The sequence below is a fragment of the Bidens hawaiensis genome, unplaced genomic scaffold (assembly GCF_021521415.1).
Source record: "Bidens hawaiensis isolate Kalapana, Puna unplaced genomic scaffold, B.hawaiensis_p1.1 tig00004021_1, whole genome shotgun sequence".
Taxonomy (NCBI): Eukaryota; Viridiplantae; Streptophyta; class Magnoliopsida; order Asterales; family Asteraceae; genus Bidens; species Bidens hawaiensis.
The window spans coordinates 2,020,730-2,026,849 of record NW_027491237.1 but is presented as its reverse complement, the minus strand read 5'-3'; the positions used below and the strand labels follow the sequence as shown (position 1 = coordinate 2,026,849).

The following is a 6,120-nucleotide window of genomic DNA, read 5'->3' as shown; positions in this document are numbered from 1 at the left end:
TATAATGATATTTGAATCAAAAGCTTGCAATTGGTATTTTTGTTTCTCTCCTATTTTGTAAAAAATTAAACTCAGGTAAGTGCTTTTTTTATAAACATATGTATAAAAATAACATATTTCATTGAGATCCTTGATTCCTATAATAACTAGTTTATTTCGGTTTTCTACTAACGGCTTTAACTATAACCTCAGCTCTATTTATTGGTCTGAGCAAGATACGACTTATTTGAAATGAATTGCACAATTCATAAAAGGAAATCTTTCCGCGAACTTCTGTGTATTTCTAGTTACTTATCGTGTCAATGACCAATATTGAGATTCGTGGTAATTCGGATTAATATTTAGGTATATATATTACCTCTTTTTTCTCCTTTCAAACAAATTGAAATGATTGAAGTTTTCTTTTTGGAATCGTGTTAGGTCTAATTCCTATTACTTTGGCTGGATTATTTGTAACTGCATATTTACAATACAGGCATGGCGATCAGTTGGACCTTTGATTAATTAACACCCCCCCTTTTTACCTCCTCCTTTCTTTAATATCCAGGAGGTCAAATTAAGATTGTTGTTCCAGTTCCAGTTAGTGTTTCCGTCGAATTTGAATCACGCTCTGTAGGATTTGAACCTACGACATCGGGTTTTGGAGACCCGCGTTCTACCGAACTGAACTAAGAGCGCTTTCTTATCATATGTAGGTTCCCCAGCCGGATCTACACGAGATATCGCGTACTACGCAGGTGCGGAATCCCTACGTAAGAACGTTACGAGTATAGAAAACAATACGATTAATACACGATAATCAAACACGTTGTATACCAACCTTAAACACGTGATACGAAGATCACTTGATTACAGACTCTCTCTGACTCAAATACACGAAAACTGAATTCTCCTTTTTTTTTAATCTTAAGCCGTAACAGATGGCTTATATAATCACGACAACTTCGCCTGGCATGTTCAGGCGAAGTTGTCACTAACTTCGCTTGACTAACAAGTTCGCCCATATCAGCGAACTTGTTAGCAACTTCGCTTATACAAAACATAAAAATATTACAAACGCGATTACAGACACTAGACACTGAACTACTGACATCATGCACCAACAGACTCCCCCTTGGCAGTAGCTTCATCTCTTTAGCTTCAAACACGTGTCTTGTAATCTTCAACCTTGTATCTTCACGCATGCACTCCTTCTCTGACACAACCGACACAACTCTTTGATATTTCCTCGCTTCGTCTTTCCAAGCAAGAATATAAAAGATTTTCTTCTCATTGAGCACCTGCAGATCAGCTTGCGATAAGTTTACCAAAGGCATCGGATCGTAAACTCTTAGTACCTCTTGCTCATCCTCGTCTTCCATCACCGCCTCAACTGTCTCACAATCTACAAACCACCACTTTAGGTCTTTAAGCACATCCTTGGGCATAAGCTTCATCGGTACTTCTTTCAAACACCGGATCGGTTTATACTTCATAATCATCCAAGGCTTTCCATCAGCTCTCAAACTTCTATCCTTGTCTTCAACAATTTTTCCCTTTTGTGGCTTCAACAGCTCAAACTTCTTCTCTTTTATACTCTCTTTCCATACAATTTTCCCAATGACTCTAGCCATATTATCATCACTTCGATTGATTAACCCCAATCTGGCTAAGTCTTTCACTTCACATTCCGGCAGTGTATTCAACGATCTTAACATTCTTTTAAAATACTGAACACCGTCATACCTTTTATCACGAAGAGCCTCAACTGCTCATCATAGATCCAGCATATAATCCCTTTCTTCGCTTCAGCATAGCCTTTAATGTTGTAACTCTTCTTAAACATTGTAGGGACCGCCGGTTTCTTCGTTTTGACGAACCACTGAGCATAGCCTTCCTTCCATCTAGGCTGCTCTTCCCATTCTGACTCATCGCTTCCAATCTGTTCACTCAAACCTGCTTTCTCAACATCTGGTATCTCATGCTCCACATTCTCTTCTACTATCTCTCCCTCTTCTATCTCTGTATCAATCACAATATCTTCTCCAATCTTCTCTATCACATCACTTGGTAGTACATCATCATCACCAACCAAAACATCATCCATCTCCTCTACGTCCACTACCACCACATCATCACCACCAGCTGCAGTTGTCGACTCCCCCTGAGTTGTGGAAGTTCCAAGAGCTTGATCAGTTCTTGGTAGCTCACCACCTGCATCTTTCGACGCATTGGGATCATCGTCTCTATCATTCCTTCTCTTGGTCCTCAACTCGTCGCCTTTACAGCTCGTCTCCCCCTGAGATGCCAAGAACTCCTTCAGAGCATCTATGATCTTTCCATGTTCTACCAGCAGGGACGACTGCATCTGATTCTCTGCAACTAGGCGTTGAATAGCCTGGGTCTGGATAAGATTCACCCTTGATTGTTCTGCCACGACCCGTTCAAGTGCTGCTATTCGTTCTGAGTCTGAGAGGGTTGCATCGAAATCGAACCTCATATGTGAAATGTCTTGAGTGTACTGAGGAGGGATTTCCGATGTCACCGGGACCTCAGAAGTAGAAATAGACGTAACCGCAGGTGGTATCGTCACCGATAGCCCTGCAGTGGCCACAACAGTCGACTCAATAAGGCGTGCCACGACCTCCGATGGAGTAACAGTCGGAGGCGGCAACGAAACGATCACGGGAGCCGAAAGATGGAAAGTAGTGGGTGGAAGGCCAAATGTAGATGAGGTAGCCACCACGGGAACACCCGTAGCGCTTGGCCTTGTAACCTGTAGGGATGAGGGAACCATTGTCATACCGGATAGTGCTGGTGGAGTGAAACGTACCACCCTAGAGCTTTCACCGGCTCCTGATCCTGCACCTATCCGTTCCCTTCTTGACCTTCTTATCAACTGTTGTACCTCTTCCTCAAAGTCTGACTCGTCATCATCATCTGTTCTCTTTCTTTTCCCATGTAGTCTTTCTCAAGTCACCATAATCATTCTCGCCTCTGCCACTTCATCATCAGAATCTGAGCCAGCCACCGTTGTAGCTGCCCTAGTAACATGCACAGTCGAGGCACATTCAACATGGACCTGAACGTTCTCCTCTGGATCCACCCGATCCATATCAAAGAAGCCTTGACCACCAAATTCTGCATCAAGGTCCACGTTCTCCTCCGGTGACACAACAGGAGCAGCAGGTATAGCTTGAGGTGCTCCTGCCTGTTGTGGTGCCGGGTCCCTAAACTCATCCCCACGAGCAGGCACATACCCCGGGTTGATTAAGTACCCAAAGAGTGGAGTATGGCGAGGACGAAGCTCAGGTTTGCTCCTCGCACTTGAGGATCGACACTGGGCGAAGATCCGTTTGTTCACACTCTCTACGTATCGGATCGGACGACGCTGAGGAAGTGTTGGAGCAACATGATTCAAGATCATTTGTAGGAATCTTTGATACATGATGAATCGCTCACGCGCCATCGCTCTTCGTTGACGATTAATCACATAAAAGACCATCTGACTAAAGCTGAATCGCTTGTTGTATGTTAGAGCAGTCATCGCTGACTGCATGGTCGCGCCCATGCCATTAGTGCCCGCCTTTCTCCCTGACATGCATACTATCATAACATGCATGAGAAAGCGCCACTGGTCAAGCAGAAAACCCTTCCTTCTCTGCGAATCCCCCAATGGACCTGAATAACCCATCCTCAAAAATGCTCCATCGTGGAAAGGAGCTACAAACTCTGTCGGGTCATCCCTTGTCTCGTTTCCAAACTGCAGAGCCGCCCGGATATGTTTAGAAGAGAACTGAACTCTTTGATTGTTTACTGTTGCTCGCATCACTGGGGTTTCGACTCTACAGTCGTATTCCACAGTCTGCCAGAAATCCTCAATGTTGGGTAAGGATATCGGCAGAGTTGTTGTAATGGCGTGGAATATCCTTGAGCGTAATAGAAATGTGATGATTTCGCGGAAATCATCAACTCCGCTCGCTTCCGGGTCTAATGTTATGTACATGTTGTGACCCGGGAAGAATTGTCTTTGTTAATCACCTCCGTCATCACCGCCTGCACTACCTGCTCCAGCAACAGCAGCCATATCTGCAACAAACAGGTTAAGTTAGATAAACATCAAAGCGAATCACAAGTTCGCCTGTTACCATGAGCGAAGTTGTGATCAATTCTGTATAGGCGAAGTTAAAGGTGAGGCGAAGTTGGGAAACAACTTCGCTTCAACTTGAACTTCGTCTGATAATAGTTAAGTAAAATAATCCAGGTGAAGTTAATGAGAACTTCTCCTAACCACAACATCGCCTCCTAAACTGTTTAAAAAGTAATTATCAGGCGAAGTTAGACCTTAGGCGAAGTTACGGATAACTTCGCCTAAACTGTAACTTCGCCGAATTCGAAACGGCGACAGTGAAGGCTGTTGAATCGAATCGATTTGGACAATTTTGAAGATTTCGGCCAGTTAACACTTGATTTTGAGTCGATTTGGACGATTAATATGCTTACTATCACGTGAAAGTAAGTATGAAAATCAGGTGATAATGGTCGAATGACGAGGTCAATAATCGAGTCGAAACGACCGATGATTAACCTCAAAAACAATGATATTAGAACCCTACACACCTATAATCGGATTAGAATCGGAAAAGAATGAACACAGAAGATCGATGGATTATGATCGATAAGTTCGCCTAGGTTTAGAAAGATAAGTTCGCTGTGAATTTGAAATAATGATACTGTTTGACTTTAAAACTTCTTTATATAGGGCCGCAGATGTACCGGCGAAGTTGTGGATAACTTCGCCTATCAGGTGAAGTTATGCAGAACTTCGCTGATATTAAAAATTTTTCAAAACAAACCCCATAATTTGAACAATTTGCAATTAGGTTTTAAAACATCCTTTAAAGTGTTAAATGAAACGATCAAGACCAAGTAACCAGGTATAAAATCAAACAATTACAAAAGTAACAAAAATTTGAAAAATTAAAGTACACGGGATCAAATTTCAGTCTCGACAGGGACTACCATGTTTTGGAAAAGATCCGAACAGGAATCATACTAATTTCGTGACTGTCACACAGATCCGTGTTCAGCTGTATTATGACATAAAGAAACAGGTTGTAAGCAGGTAATATACTTAAAATGGTTTTCATCATTTCTGTGATACGAGTTAGGTTCAATTAAGCTCAAAACTTAAGTGGGCAACAACTCAGAGATTATGATGCCTCCTATCTATTCTCAAGGCGTATTTGATTTTCCCCAAGTCACCCCGAATTGACCTCAACCCGTAGTGTCTGATTAAGTAGTAATTACTCTTCGATCTTAGACTCTGTTTCCCGTTCACCTTCTTGTGTCTTGATTGATAATCATTATCTATATGAACTCTAGAAATTATTATTATTTTTTTTTATTAACACGTATATACACAACTTCAAGAAGAAAATAACTGCAAGTCCCGAATCTGGATCACTGCAGCGTCTTGACACTCTATCTTCACGGGAATCAGAACACTCACGGGCTCGTGTATGACTGGGTAATCGATTTTCTGCCTATCATTCGGAAAGACATGTATGAAGACATGCACAACTCTTAAGGAGTTTCCACAAAAAATCGAGTAGATTTAGTTAGTATCACTTCTACTTTTACGCACCATAAAAAGCTACCATGACATACAATGACTGTTCTAAAGACTTTTAAGACTAATAACTTCACTAGTTAAGCACACAGAATCAGTATATCTATCACTTTCCAAGGTTGGACCAATTTTCTGTTAAACATAGTAAAGTAACTTCTTACGAAGTAGTAGACTTGAAAAATAATTTCATCTCCCGAAAAGAAAAATTTAACTTCTATAGCCCCAACCAAATCAAAGTCTTCAGGTTAACGGCTATCCCGAAGATCCAATGGATCAGCTGGACCGACCACATACTAGTATGTGTCCTTCTAACTAAGTATGATCAACTAATTTTCACCGAAAGAATGAAAACTCATCATAAACCGCCCTGGTCACTTTCAGTCATCTGGTTAATGGCTATCCTCATATTCTACAAGTAGAAATGAGGACCAAACATATCCTAAGACATGTCCTTCAAACTGAGGCAACCGACATAATCTAAGCGATAGTGACGTATTTTTTTTTTTTTT

General features: G+C 41.6%; 1 non-coding gene across 1 annotated transcript; it reads right to left on the bottom strand.

The window, feature by feature from the left end:
• Positions 1-604: 604 nt before the first annotated feature.
• On the bottom strand, positions 605-678 carry TRNAW-CCA (transfer RNA tryptophan (anticodon CCA)). The gene has a single exon. It is a non-coding gene; the product is annotated as a tRNA-Trp (tRNA).
• Positions 679-6,120: the final 5,442 nt, after the last annotated feature.